Genomic DNA, 14,675 nt, shown 5'->3' on the forward strand with positions numbered 1-14,675 from the left:
TGTATTTTTTTTCTGTTCATGAATAAATATAAGTAAGCAAGTGCATGGAATCCACCACACCCACCCCACTATGTCGGCTGTCTAAAGATTACCAAAAGAAATCAGATAAACAGCCACTCTATGATTGCTAGTAAATCAGGATGAAACCAACTTGAATAAAACTGTCTCACTGTGGTTCCAGCAACCACAGCTTACCACTGTGTTGGGCTGACTAGAAGTGTGCATGTATAACAAAACATATTGTACTGAATATTAAATACACTGAATTGAGCAAGATGTAAATATTGTAAATCAATCAGATTATTCAAAATGATTTCAAGTTAACTTTACAGTATTTCAAATTCAAAAAATGACTACCAAGTGTCAGAGATTTGTAGTACATTCCTCAGTTCAGGTTTAGCAATGAGATAAACTACCACCTAAAGGAAATTAGGTTACTGAAAACGAATGTATAAAATGTTCTATCACATGTAACTTCTGTCTGCAGAATTTCCTGTCAAAATATGCTGTTTTCCTTCGTGACATTTTGGCATGTAATACAATCAGATAGGTTATCAAGCCATCGTTGTCATTCTTCTTTTCTGTGAAAATACAAAGTTTGACTTTCAATTTTTATGCTATGCTTGCTATTCACAGATTATTCAATATCACTATATTTCTGCCTTTTACAAATAAAACACAAACTAGAACATGATTGGAGTGAAATCACAGTTTCCTTTAACTATAACATTTATCATGGTATTAAAAACGTTGGAGATCAGAATTTCAGATGATCCTCAACCTCTTCAGAGCAATTTTATCACAAGAACTGGTTTTATCTGACTTTGTTATGAACAGTACTTGGAGCTAACCTTTGTTACTGCAGCTGTATCATAAAATTATTCAGATTATTAGTCAATGGATTATGACAATATCTGAGATAATGCTACATATTTTAACATGCAAACATATGGACTAATAGGTCTTAATTTTCAACTAGCTTTTCTGGTGTAAAGCTAACATTATACATCTTTCTCCTGTTACAGTACCACATATTTTTTATCTCCATGGAGAACATTAATTTGTTAATAGCTTAATTATTATTCTGTCTTAACTAATGGGACAATTTTATTAATTAATTAAGAATACCAAGATAAAATTTTACAATAAAGCTATTTGAGTTCTTCCATCAGTCAATGGAGTGGTCAGAATATTTTTGTAAAAACTGGGACATTACATTTCAGTTTGCACAAAAGTGAAACAAGCTTGCTCAAGGTTTTTTTTTGTTTTAATAATCTCCATTTCAGCCTAAGTAATTAAAATGAAACTTTCACAGGGATATAAAGTGGGCACTGGCAGATTTGTCTCCTTTTACACAAACCATCACATATTCTCTCTCATTTTAGTCAATGACCCAGATTTGTGTGGAGGAAACTTCAAAGATAGCAGGCCGGATCCGAATCCAGAATTCCTGCCTCCAATCCCATTTCCAGAATTTTGTTTGACAGTCACTATTCATATGTAATAGTTGTTGGCCCCATTACAAGGTGAGCGTTTCAATTCTCATTCAACTTTGATAGAGCCAGAGCCATTCTGTTAAATACACATATTTCATAGCTGGGGAGCCATTAACGACAAGGGATCACCTGTCTTGAGGTGGGAACTAAAAAAAAGATTCTCAACATCCCCTTTAGAGAACATTGACCTGATTACCTTCTCATAAACCTGTCAATCAAAGCCATTGATTGCATCAATTACAAAAGAAACTTAAATCAATGTCAGGAATATTAAACTTGTGTGAAGAAACACATCGGTACAAGAACAACAACACTTTAAAGAAAGATTATGAGGTAAAGATGCTAAAGTCATCAGTGTCCCATGGCAACAATGTACAAGTTGTTTCAATGCCTCTTACAGGACTCAGCTCATTAATCATTGCTGGAACAAAGCCCAGCATTCATAATTTGACTATTTTGCAGTTGTGTCAATGATGTGAGCTGAACAAACTGCCAAATGTTTAATTTTCAACTTTTTCTGGGCTCTTGGATGAGCAGTTTCTTTTCTAACGGAGAATATTTTCAATGTCTCCTTGCTTGTTATGTAAGTTTCAATGATATTTTAATGACTTGTCAGACTTGTCAGGAAGTGATTGATTCTGAAAGAAGTGATTATGAAAACATTGGATGCATGTGGGCATGGAAACATTATATTTGCATAGACTCATAGAATACAGAAGTAGGCCATTTGGGCCATCATGTCTGTGCCAGTCAGCAAAGATCTGACTACACAAATCCAATTTACAAGATTTGGACTATAACCCTGGAGGCTATGAGAATGCATGTGAATATCTAAACACTGAACCAGGGTGCTTTTCACCACTTTTACATGCAGTCAATTCCAGTCTCATACAAACCTTTAAGTAAAAAATGATTCTTCTCAAAACCCCTCTTAATCTTCTACATTTTATTTTAATTCTATGCCCGATGGTTATTAAAACCTCTACTTATGGGAAAAGTGCCTTTCTATCCATCCTATCTACACCTTCATAATCTTATACACATCTATCAGGTCCCTGTTAATGTTTACTCCTCTAAGATACATAATCTGAGCCTATCCAATCTTTCTTCACTATCTCACTGGCCCTCATATTAATAAGCCTTCTAGAAAACTCAACGCAACTGACACTTGGTCAAAAATATAAGATTCACTTCACAGAAACTTTGTTTTAATGTCTGTGAAAAGATCTTTCTAACCTCCATAGAGCTTTGTTTATTTGTTCTGCTTCTGTGTAGTAAACTCTTGTTGTTGAAGAATATCTGCCTTATGTGAATGTTTCACTAACTAACCACCATGTTAATCGATTTCAAAAATATGAATACATGGTCTATCAAGCCTTTCTGGGATCTGATTTGTCCAGTATTATAATCGGTTGGGATTATGACTCACAAGAAAAAAAACAAAGAACTGCAGATGCTGCAAATCAGAAACAAAAATAGAAATTGCTTGAAAAGCTCAACAAATCTGGCAGCATCTGTGAAGAGGAAGAGCAGAGTTAATATTTCGGGTCCAGTGACCTTCTTCAAAACTGAAGATTGCTGGATCCAAAACGTTAACCTTACTTTCTGTCCACAGATGCTGCCAGATTTGCTGAGTTTACCCAGTAATTTGTGTAATTGTTTGGGATCGTTACACATAAAATAATTACAAATCAATAAATGATAGACATATTTTACCAAACTTGTCTCATTAATTACATATTCTACCCCAATGGTGGCCTTCTTGAACAATCTAGCCCTGTCTTACCATTAACCATTTCTCAAAATAATATGCCGTACAACAGGTATCGACTGAAAGACTGGCACCCTGGCACACATGTTGTACTTAAAAGGCTGTTGTACTTTCAGGCAAGCACTAACCACAGCTGCCTGGTCCTCTCACTGACAAATGTAGTATGAATTTACCAGAAACAGGAAAGATGATGCAGTAATTCTGTAACAGGACCTGGAGATCCTAATGGTGCAGAGAATTACATGTCACCAGATCCTGGCAGCTTGGTCCGAGCTCGAAATCTTTCTCAGAATGGTCTCCATGGGAAGGAGGAATGGCCAGCAGTGCCACAAGTAGGTCAATGACCTCCCTGCTCTACCAGGGTAAATGCCCCACTTTTTTTATCTTATACCTCACACTCATTCTGTTACTGATCCACCAATGTTCATGCTCTTGCACGCTCACCATTGCCTGTAACATTTTCCCTCACTCACTCTCAACCCCTCCACCACACTATGAATTCTGCACAACCACTCCACTGCCTACACACTGTCTTGCAACACCTTACCACATTTCCACCAATTCCATTCACATTCAGCTTGTTCAATTCTCCACTTTCTCTCCTTCCAGCAGAAGTGGCCTGTAGAACGATAGATAAGGCAAGTACAGATGGAGGGTATCTGACTATCTGAAGAAGACCAGGATTGTACTTGCAAGGATATCAAGACCACTGGCTGTAATGTCTTCTTTCTCTTTTGTTTTGCAGGTATGCAGTGGGATGTTCACTGTGCATTGATGTCCAGCTATGTCAGAAGTCACAACCTTGATGTTTTAGAGTGAGAAAATACTGAAATCTTGGAGGAAGCATCAGTAAGGCTGCCACCTCCACCTTCCACCAGCTCAGATTATGACATCCTGATTGGAATGTAAGCCTTTGGAAGAGTGGGAGCACAATCTGGTGAACACCTCTCAGTGACAGCTCCATAGCTGGCTTAGGAAGAAATGTCCCAGGTTTCTGACAATAAGAGGTCTGCCAGAGACCAGGTACTGTTCAGTCCCAGGCAGGAGAGGTCCCTGTGGTATTGGCAATCAGGGACTTTAACCAAATGGACAGGGAAGTACAAGAGCAGCTTGCAGATATGTTGGAGGCAATGGCCCTCTTTATCCAGAAAAGCTGCAAGACAGCAGCTACATACATCCACTGCACTCCATCACCCCAGTAATTGGTTCTCAAGACTGAAGGCATGGCAACAGGGAAACAAGGAAGCTGGCAAATATTCCTGGTTCCCTTTCTTCACAAGGAGATTGTGTGGTACCAGGAGGCAACAAATGGAGGAACCAGACACAGATTCCCTAGAAGTCTCCTCTCAGGCTACTTCAAAGTGGCTGGGTACTCCATCTCCATCCTGCCTGCACCCCTTTGACCCATGGAAGTTCAAGCCAAGGTGGGTCCACTTGCCTCTGGCAAGACGACTCAGGACGTGATGCACTAATACCCCTGGGGTCACCCATCCAATCCTCCAGAGTCAATGGGCTGCACTGCAGGAAAGGTTCCCTCCACTCCATCTGCTGAACCTTTCAACACAGTTGGAAGGAGAAAAATAAAGAAACCAATTGAGGGCATGTTGGTGGCACAGATGAAATTGCACTGCATATCAACTCTCATGTTTGTATAAACCTGATTGTTTGATTCATGTGTACCATCATGATGTTTAACTTGGTATCCATACAGGATGTACCATGGATCAGAGTCCATGTTGAGAGAGTCCATGTGGAAGTATACAGGGCAATGGGTTCTGCTGACACCATTACCCATTCTGGTCAAACATCCCTATTCTTTCCCTGGCTTCTGTGTATAAAAGTGTTGGTGTGAATGAAGTGGTCAGTAATGTTGGGCAGAGAGGTGTGCAGCACACAGTGAGCCAATGCAATAGGATTGCCAGGGATGACATAGCATTCAGGTTTGAGTCCTGTACAGTGCAAAGCTCTGTGTATAATGTTCTTTCCCTTTAAATGGCCTCACAGTGAGTCTGGCAACCCCACAGGTCACATGTTTACCATGAGTGTATCAGAGGCTCACTGTGCTGGGACTGATGGGTGCCTCCCTGAACTTCAGTGAGGACTACTTTCCTAAGACTTTGATGCAAGCTTGCTTGCTGAACTTTAATGTGTTTGTCGAGTAAGGTGCTAGCACATCGTACAAGTATGAGAATGACTTAGCAGGGAACCATACAGCATGAAGTACACTCCCTTAACTGAAGACTGCTGATTAATGACAGGTCAAGCTGCCTGTCTGTGTGACTGTACTAACATGTATGATATGGCATGGCAAGGCATCAAGGTGGCAATCTTCCAGGTAGATACTAAGTCAGCGAGTGCAATGAGAGCAGGCGAGTGGATCTGAGCTGCAGTCTGGTCCAAGCAATGAGCTGAGTCTTTGTCCATGCACACATAATGCCCTTGTAACAGATGGTAAAATTACAGGGAACATAGAAACTCCTATAAAGTGTTTCTATAAATATGTGAAAAAAAATATAAAGGAGGCATGGTTAGTGAGTTTGCAAATGATACCAAAATAGGGGGCATAGTGAACAGGGAAGAGGATTACCCCAGAATACAATGGGATCTGGATCAGATGGGCCAATGGGCAGAGGAGTGATAGAAGGTGTTTAATTTAGAAAAATGCGATGTGTTGCATTTTTTTAAGGCAAATAAGGACAGGATATATGCAGTTAATGTCATACACCTGGGGAGCAACGACAAACAAGGAGGCCCAGGGGTGCAGGTGAAAGTGGAAGTTGAAAGTGGAGTTGCAGGTGTATAGGGTGGTGAGGAAGTCATTTGGCATATTGGTCAGAACAATGAGTATAGGAGTTGGAATTTCATGTTGCGGCTGTACAGGACATTGGTAAGGCCACGTTTAGAATACTGCATCGAGTTCTGGTCACCTTTATATAGGAAGGATGTTGTTCAACTTGAGGTGTAGAAGAGATTTCAAAGGAATTTGTTGGGATTGGAGGGTTTGTGCTATAGGGAGAGATTGAATAGGTCGGGGCATTTTTCCCTGGAGCGTCAGAGGCTGAAGGGTGACCTTACAGGGATTTATAAAATCATAAGGAGAATTGATAGGGTGAATAGTCAAGGTCTTTTTCCTAGGGGGTGGCAGTTCAAAACTAAAGGGCACAGGTTTAAGGTTAGAGGGGAAAGCTTTAAAAGGACCTGAGGGGGATCTTTTCACGCAGAGAGTGATGTGTGTATGGAACGAGCTACCAGAAGAAGTAGTGAAAGTGGGAAAATTACAAAATTTAAAAGCAAATGGATGAATACATGAATAGGAAGGGTTTAGAGGGATATGGGCCAAATGCTGGCAAATGAGACTAGGTGAGATTGGGATGTCTGGTTGACTGAGTTGGATGCAAGGATCTGTTTCCATGCTGTATAACTCTATAACTCTATTAGTAAAGAAAAAATGTAAGTCCTTTACAGTCAGAAGCGAGAGAAATTATAATGGAGGAAACAAACAAATGATGGAAACATTTGGTTCTATCTTCACAAAACAGGCAAACATTACTTCAGGAAACCATTGGTAATATGAGAGGGCTGAATTAAAGGAAATCAGTATCAGTAAGAAGATAGTGCTGGAGAACTTAATGAGATTAAAGGCTGACAAACCACCAGGGTCTGATCATTTACAATCTAGAGCTTGAAAGAGAGTGGACCTGGGAATATTGGATGCATTGATGGCTATTTTCCAGAATTCTTTAGATTATGGAGGTGTTCCTCCAGATTGGAACATTGCAAATGTAACCCCACTATTCAAAAAGGAGAGAAAGAAATATCAGAGATTACAGAATTGTAAGCCAAACATCAGTAGTGGAGAAAACGCTGGAGTCTATTATAAAAGACGTTATAACAGAACATTTGGAAAACATTACAGGATTGAACAAAGCCAGCCTATGAAAGGCAACTTATGTTTAACAACTCTACCTGAGTTTTTTGAAGAAATAACTAGGAGAATAGATAAGAAAGAACCAGTGGATGTGGTATATTGGATTTTCAGAAGATTTTTGATAAGGTCCCTCATAAGAGTAGGCAAAGTTAAAGCATTATGTATATGGGTGATGAATTGGCTTGGATTGAGAATTGGATGTCAATCAGGAAATAGAAAGGAAATTTTGTTTCTAAGCATCAGGCAAAGACTAGTAGGGTACCTCAATGTTCAATTCTTGGGCCTTAGCTATTTACAATTTATATAAATGCCTAGCTGAGGGAATAAAATACAATATTTCCATATTTGCTGACAACAGAAAATTGGGTGGCATTATGAATTATGAGGTGGATGCAAGGAAGGATACAAAGTGATTTCGGGAAGGTGAGTGAGTAGGGAAACACATGGCAGATACAGTACATTGTGGCTAAGTGTGAAACTATACACTTCATGTGAAAAAAAATGAATGTCAGACTAATTTCAAAATGGTACTATATTGGGAACTGTGAAGGTACAAAGGTACCTGGGTGTCTTTGTACTCCAATCAATGAGCATAGAAAGGCAGATGCAGCAAGCACCTTCACCTAGCCTGTCTCTGACTTGTCCCTTTCCTTCTTTAACATATGTATTCTATTTCTGGGGATTGACTGTATATCAATATACCTGACAACCTCAGCAATTTGACTACTCTTCCTCATCTCCAGCTTTCTGTATGTCCATCATCCCATTTTCCCTGTTTCTCTGTCTCCATCACATCTGTGCCTCTGATATGTCCTCCTTTTCTCTCAACCAAAACTTCTCCTCAGATGTAGTTGAGATGATCATCAGCCATGTCTTACCCATTTCCTGCAGTTCTGTCTTCATTTCATGTCCTCTTTCTCAGAAGAAGGATTCCCTTTGTCCTTACTTTCCACACCATCAACTACTGCATTCAGAGGATCATCCTCCATCATTTCTACTGCCTCCAGCAAGATGTTTCCTCTAAACACGTTTAGCCTTCCCCTTCTTTGTCATCATTCCACTGGAACTGTTCCTTCGATGACACCATGAACCACTTCACTGGCGCTCAATATCTTCTCAAACCTGCATGGCAGCTTCCCATGCAATTGCAAAAGCTGTACCCTTCCCACCCACCTTGACCATTCCATTCTCCTTCCTCGCTGTCCAAGACCAAAAATATACCTTCCAGAAAAACAACGATTTAATTGCACATCTTTCAATTTAATCTGCTGTATTCAATGCTCACAGCACAGTCTCCTTTCCATTAATGAGGCCAAACTCAGACTGTGTGACTGCTTTGTGTTCATTGTTCTGTTTACTTCTGCTAGGTCATAAGAATGACCCTGACTTTCCATTTCAATACACCATTTTCCGTCTGTCCTAACATTTCTGTCCAAGGTCTGCTGCAGTATTCCAGTGAAACCCAATGCAAGCTGAAGGAATAGTAGTTCATTTTCCATTTAGGTACTTTACAGCCTTCAGGATTCAAAGTTAAGTTTAAGAACTTCAGGCAATAAACACTGTCTTCTGTCTTGAATGCAGCCCTCCCCCGTGTCTTGTTCCCAACAGAACTGACTGACTTTCTACGATTTGCATCTACAATTTACATCTGTTCTACATCCATATTGTTTGTCTACTAGCATTAGCATTCCCTTTGTCTTTTGCTCTGGGCACCCTCACCATATGTTCCACTTACTACTATGCTCCCCAAAAAATCATTTTCCAGGTCTTTGCAGTTTTGAATAAGGGTCATACCAGGCTTGAACCATTAACTCTGTTTCTCTAATTAATTTCTCTATCAAATCTATATTTTTAAACTAATCTTGTCGGAAGCTAGTGAACCATCTATATTAAAGCATTATGTGGTTGGAAAAAGCAGAAGTATTCTTCTGAGGTGCACAAGGTAAGTGTGAGACTTTGCTGTCTCAGGTATCTTCTGTTACTTCTCTTCAGTGACAGACACTTGCATCATCTCATTCCACTCTCTCCCCACAGCTTCTCTCTGCTACCATAGCTTTCTCTTGGTGCCTGAACAGCTGATCCTCACCATTTCCACAGACCATCTGCTTCTGTTTGCAAACAGCAGAATGAGATCTGTAATACAAAGCTTGATGAAACTTTCCAAGGAAGATTTTCATCTGATCCAGTCAACTTGAGGAGCTAAACAGGTAAACAGTATCCAAATACATATTGACTTGTATCTGACATAGTGACACTGGGGCAATTACAGAGCAGAACTGACGGTTAGCGTGGAAAAAGGAATACGAGTAACAGCACCACAGCAACATAAGAATTTCATGGTGCACAGCAAAAGAACATTATGGATGATGGTATGATTTGCAAAGTGGCGGGGTGACAAGTTGGACAGTAAAAACAGGATCAGAGTAGAAGTCAGATGAGAAGCCAAAGAGTAATAGGAGGAACATAGGAACATATGAATCTTTTGATGGTAAAAGGCCATGTTGTTTAAGTTACTTTCTGTGATATGATAATGATGATAGAGCTGTTGACTCATAATTGCAATCAATCATGGTCAATTAGTCAACCTTACATCAAGAAATGAGGTGAGGTAAACCTCAATTATGAAACACTTGAACACCCATGTCTAAAGTCTTAATTTGTGATAAACCAATAATTCAGTAAAGCTGGCTTTGCATTTAAGCTCATTTAGAGCAAATTCTTGGAAGAACAGGATCCGTGAGTGGGCTGCCTATATTCAAATGACTAAACCAGGCTCTCTCATCCTGGCAGTGAGCTTTCTCATCAATTACTGGGGCAAAGAAGCCAGATTTTGTCATCCAATTGAGGGGAACTGCCTCATGGGTGCCAGTCCCCTGAAATCTAAACAAAACAGCAGTATAAAAGCAGCTAAAGAGAAACTGCAGCATATAAGAACTAGCTTGAGACTAATTTATGATACTTATCTAGGTGACATAAAGGAACTAGTATAAAGACACTGGAACTGAGCCCTTTCTGAGCATTCAAAGGAACAATGCACATAGCACATCCAGTCCTGCCATAGATTCAATGAATCCCCAACAGACTAAGCAAACATCTTAACAAGCATAACATTGGAATTTGTTGTTTTTCTTGTGGCTTCAGATTTCAGAATGTTCTTAGCTACTCAAAGGACTCGTTCCATGGGAGAACAAAGCAGTATTTACATCAGCTCTTTTCATAGTGGCATATTATGTTGGCAAACCTAAAAGACCCCTCAAGGTACAAACCAAGGGATACATCTGCTATGTTAAACATGAAAAGAGGATGCTTGCCTCAGACATGTTTCACATTCAAAGCACAACCTTGCACAGGAACAGTTAAGCTAATAACACTGTGTTACAGTAACAGTCAAAAAGTGGTCATCCAGATCTAGAGAATTCACTTAGGCTCAAACAGAAAAAATTGCCATAAATTTAAATCTACTTTAAACATAATTCTGAAGACATTAAAAATAACCTCTTAAAATCTTCTTTTATGTGCATCAGGATAACAAGAATACTCTACACTAAACGAAAATATGAAAGCAGGTGGACAGCAAGCAAATAGACTCAAATGACACATTGGCCTTCAATGCAAGAGGATTTGATTTCAGAAAGATATCTTACTGCATTTATGTAGGCACCTGAGGACACCACAAGCGAAGTACTGTATGGAGTTATGATCTGAGAAAGAATATGCTTGCAATAGAGTGAATGAGCAGAGACTGACCAGACTGATACCAGGGACAGCAGGATTGTCCTACAAGGAGGGATTGGGTCAAGTGAGCCTGTATTCACCAGAGTACATAGGGATGAGAGGGGTTCTGATTGAAATGTGTAAAATTTTAACATGACTGGATAGACTAGATGCTGGAGGAATGTTCTCCCTAGTTGGCGAATCTGGAACCAAGGGATACAATCTTAAGAGACAGGATTGATCATTTAAGACTGAGATGACAAAATATTTCTTTAATGCTGTGGGGGGGGGGGGGGGCGGGGGGGGCTGGGGGGTGGTGGTGGGGAGTTCAAGGTTTATGATGTAGCTACACTGAAGGAACAGTGATCTATTTAAAAGCTGGATGGTGAATGTCTTGGAGAAGAACTTACAAGTTGTGGTGTATCTGCTGCACTAGTCCTTCTGGGTGGAAGTTGATCTGTGTTCAAATGTTGGATTAAAGCCTCTCCATTACCATAAGCAATTCATTCCTCAACAAATTTGACACTGGTTCTGTTTAACTGCAATCTGTCCAGTCTGTACACGTTCCATCTCTCCAGACCTGGTCCCAGTGTCTCAGGAATCCAATATTCTTTCTGCTACATTAAATTTCTAGCCATGTATTCAACTGTTCCATTTTCTACACTTGCAAGTAGTAACAAAAAGAATCCAGCAATTGCTACTTTTACATTCCTGCTAGGACCACATCCTTCTTTTTATCTGTGCCTTTGGTGCCAATGTAGACAAAAGCTGCTGGCTACTCGTCCTGCCCTCACCCAGCAGGGTACTCTGCAGAGGTTCAATGCTATCCTTGATCTTGGATTATGGTGCTGGAAGAACACAGCAGTTCAGGCAGCATCCGAGGAGCAGTAAAATCGACGTTTCGGGCAAAAGCCCTTCATCAGGAATACAGGCAGAGTGCCTGAAGGGTGGAGAGATAAATGAGAGGAGGGTGGGGGTGGGGAGAAAGTAGCATACTTTCTCCCCATCCCCACTGTCCTCTCATTTATCTCTCCACCCTTCAGGCACTCTGCCTGTATTCCTGATGAAGGGCTTTTGCCCGAAACGTCGATTTTACTGCTCCTCGGATGCTGCCTGAACTGCTGTGCTCTTCCAGCACCACTAATCCAGGATCTGGTTTCCAGCATCTGCAGTCATTGTTTTTATCCTTGATCTTGACACCAGGGAAGCAATAGACCATCCTGGATGCATGTTGGTAGCTGCAAAATCATCTTTCTATTCCTCTAACTATCAAATCTCCTATCACTATTGCTCTGTATGGTGCCCCTCTATACTGCTGAGTCAGTCATGGGGAGAGTTTTGCAAATACCAATAAGCTCATATAAGTAATTCATTATGTTATTTTAGTCCAGGTACATCAGCTGATTATTGGTACTTTGAATATGTATATGAAAATGCAAATCAACAAAGATATTGCCAAAGATACCCTGAGTGCTAATTTTCACTCTGAGCTGAGTGGAGGGTAGAATAATCATCAGTCTTAACCTTCCCATAAATGATTTCCTGAAGTGAAAGTGTAATATAGAATTGGAAATGGCAGGATACTGAATAACTAGGACATGCAATGTAAAATCCTTCTAATTCATAACTGCAAATCCAGCATGTTAATTATAGCTCTTTTATTTTTATGTGGGATTTTGTTGGATTCTTTAGGGGCATTTTAACAGAAACCTTTAAATTAACAAAAATACATGTATTATTGATCAATACAGAGTTGAATAGTGTGGTACTGAAAAAGCGCAGCAGGTCAGGTGGCATCTGAGGAGCAGGAGAACCAACGATTCGGGCATAAGCCCTTCATCAGGAATTCCATGTGGAATGTGGAGGAGAATTTCTTCAAGGTAGGCATTCTTGGAAGAGGCTTCACAGTAAAGTTATAATCAACTCGGAGAAAGTGAGAACTGCAGATGCTGGAGATCAGAGTCGAGAGCGTGGCGCTGAAAAAGCACAGCCAGTCAGGCAGTATCTGAGGAGCAGGAGAGTCGATGTTTCAGGTATACGCCCTTCATTCCTGATCATAGGCTTATGCCTGAAATGTCGATTTTCCTGTTCCTTGGATGCTGCCTGACCTGCTGTGCTTTTCCAGCACCATAGTCTTTGACACTGATCTCCAGCATTTGCAGTCCTCAATTTCTCCTGATTGATCTATACACTCTGGAGGTTCTTCAAATCACATATTTCATTATGCTGCTGCCAAAAGTCCTCTTGACTTTTGATTTACATTAATCTCACTCTAACATCTAGTTATAAAATTATGTTAGAAGACTGAAAACTTACCAGGTATATGTTGGATTTTTCCAATTGCCATAAATTGGATAAGATGACATCTGGATTGACAATGAACTTTTATTTTCTGAAAAAAAAAACTTGTATACTATCAACACATCAAAAGAATAAGTCGCAATTAAACACAAATTTTAGTTTAATCAATCCCATGCTTGTTTTACAATGAATTTCTGAGAGGTATTCAATACATATGCATGGTAGTCTCTCAGAATAAACATCATGTTTAATAACCTGGTCACTGAGTCTTTTAATGTGGGAAGGCTGTTGTGTTGCAGGTAATACAATGTTCGATCTAACCGGGAGAGACTCTTCCTTTTTTATTGCCTGCTGTAAACACACCATTAGAACAGCATATTATCAAACCATTTTTTTTTTAAAAACGGTGTATACCATACCATTGTAAACATTGCTAATCAACATGTTGGCCACATTGTGATACACCTTCTGCGGCCATGGAATCCTGAGATGTGACTTGAAAGCAGACTCTCTGGCCCAAAGGGAAGAACTGGAATGCTGCACCAGAAGACCAATTCAGTGGGAAGTAAATTGAGGAATGCATGTCAAATAGATTGCCTATTCACTTACACTCATTTTGAATACCAACTAAATATCATGCCCCCCCCCCTCCTCACTCCTGCATGATCAGAACATTTAAGGTCAGAAGCAGTAAAGACTGTTGAAACCAATTCTAATTTATTTATATTTTTTAAAAGGTGAAAAAATATGCAAAACTTTCAAATCAAAGCTGCAAATTTCCACCAGATAATATTATGGCCTTTTAGTAATTACTATTGAATCATTTATATTGAATGTTGCCACTTGCATTCCTTTACTGGTCAAATTATTAGGTCACAACGTTGAAATAAGTTAACTGATTTAGCACTAACTAACTTTTCACATCAGTCCACCACCATAGGAAGACAACAGCTGAATCTCTCACCCGATGTGAGATTTGACTATTTTATAAATTATATTTTCTGGCTTATGATTATTGTTAAACTTAAAAAGAACATTTGGATCAATAATAAGCATTACGTTTGTCATTGTAAAGACTTACATCATGCGGCTTTGTGACTTCTGTGAAAATAATCTTAGTTATGTCAGTTTATCAATATAATTTAGAAGTTGTCCTGAAACTTTTCAAAACATTATTTTGTTTTGAATTCTTTTAGATATGATCATGCCCTATTGAGGAATATGAGCACACTTTCCCATTTTGAACTTGGGTGTTAATTATTCTCTGAGAGAAGTATTCAGAGAAAGATTAGATTCACTCTGTTACAGGTCCTTCCTCCATGGTTTTCTTCCATTCAATTAGCTAATGCTCAAAAGCAAGATGAAAATCTGCTCCAAAGTATATAATTACTCTGTTTGTTATATTTTAGACTCACCAATGTTCTAAAATGTTAAAAATAACCTGACTAAATTTATCCTGATGAAG

The 14,675-nt window shown here is 39.5% G+C and overlaps 1 long non-coding RNA gene across 1 annotated transcript; it reads right to left on the bottom strand.

The window, feature by feature from the left end:
* Nucleotides 1-212: 212 nt before the first annotated feature.
* LOC140485906 (uncharacterized) lies at nucleotides 213-13,732 on the bottom strand. The gene is made up of 3 exons (XR_011962472.1): nucleotides 13,630-13,732; nucleotides 13,226-13,301; nucleotides 213-581 (listed from the first exon to the last, which is right to left on the bottom strand). It is a non-coding gene; the product is annotated as an uncharacterized lncRNA (long non-coding RNA).
* Nucleotides 13,733-14,675: the final 943 nt, after the last annotated feature.

This window comes from Chiloscyllium punctatum, chromosome 15 (genome assembly GCF_047496795.1).
Source record: "Chiloscyllium punctatum isolate Juve2018m chromosome 15, sChiPun1.3, whole genome shotgun sequence".
Taxonomy (NCBI): Eukaryota; Metazoa; Chordata; class Chondrichthyes; order Orectolobiformes; family Hemiscylliidae; genus Chiloscyllium; species Chiloscyllium punctatum.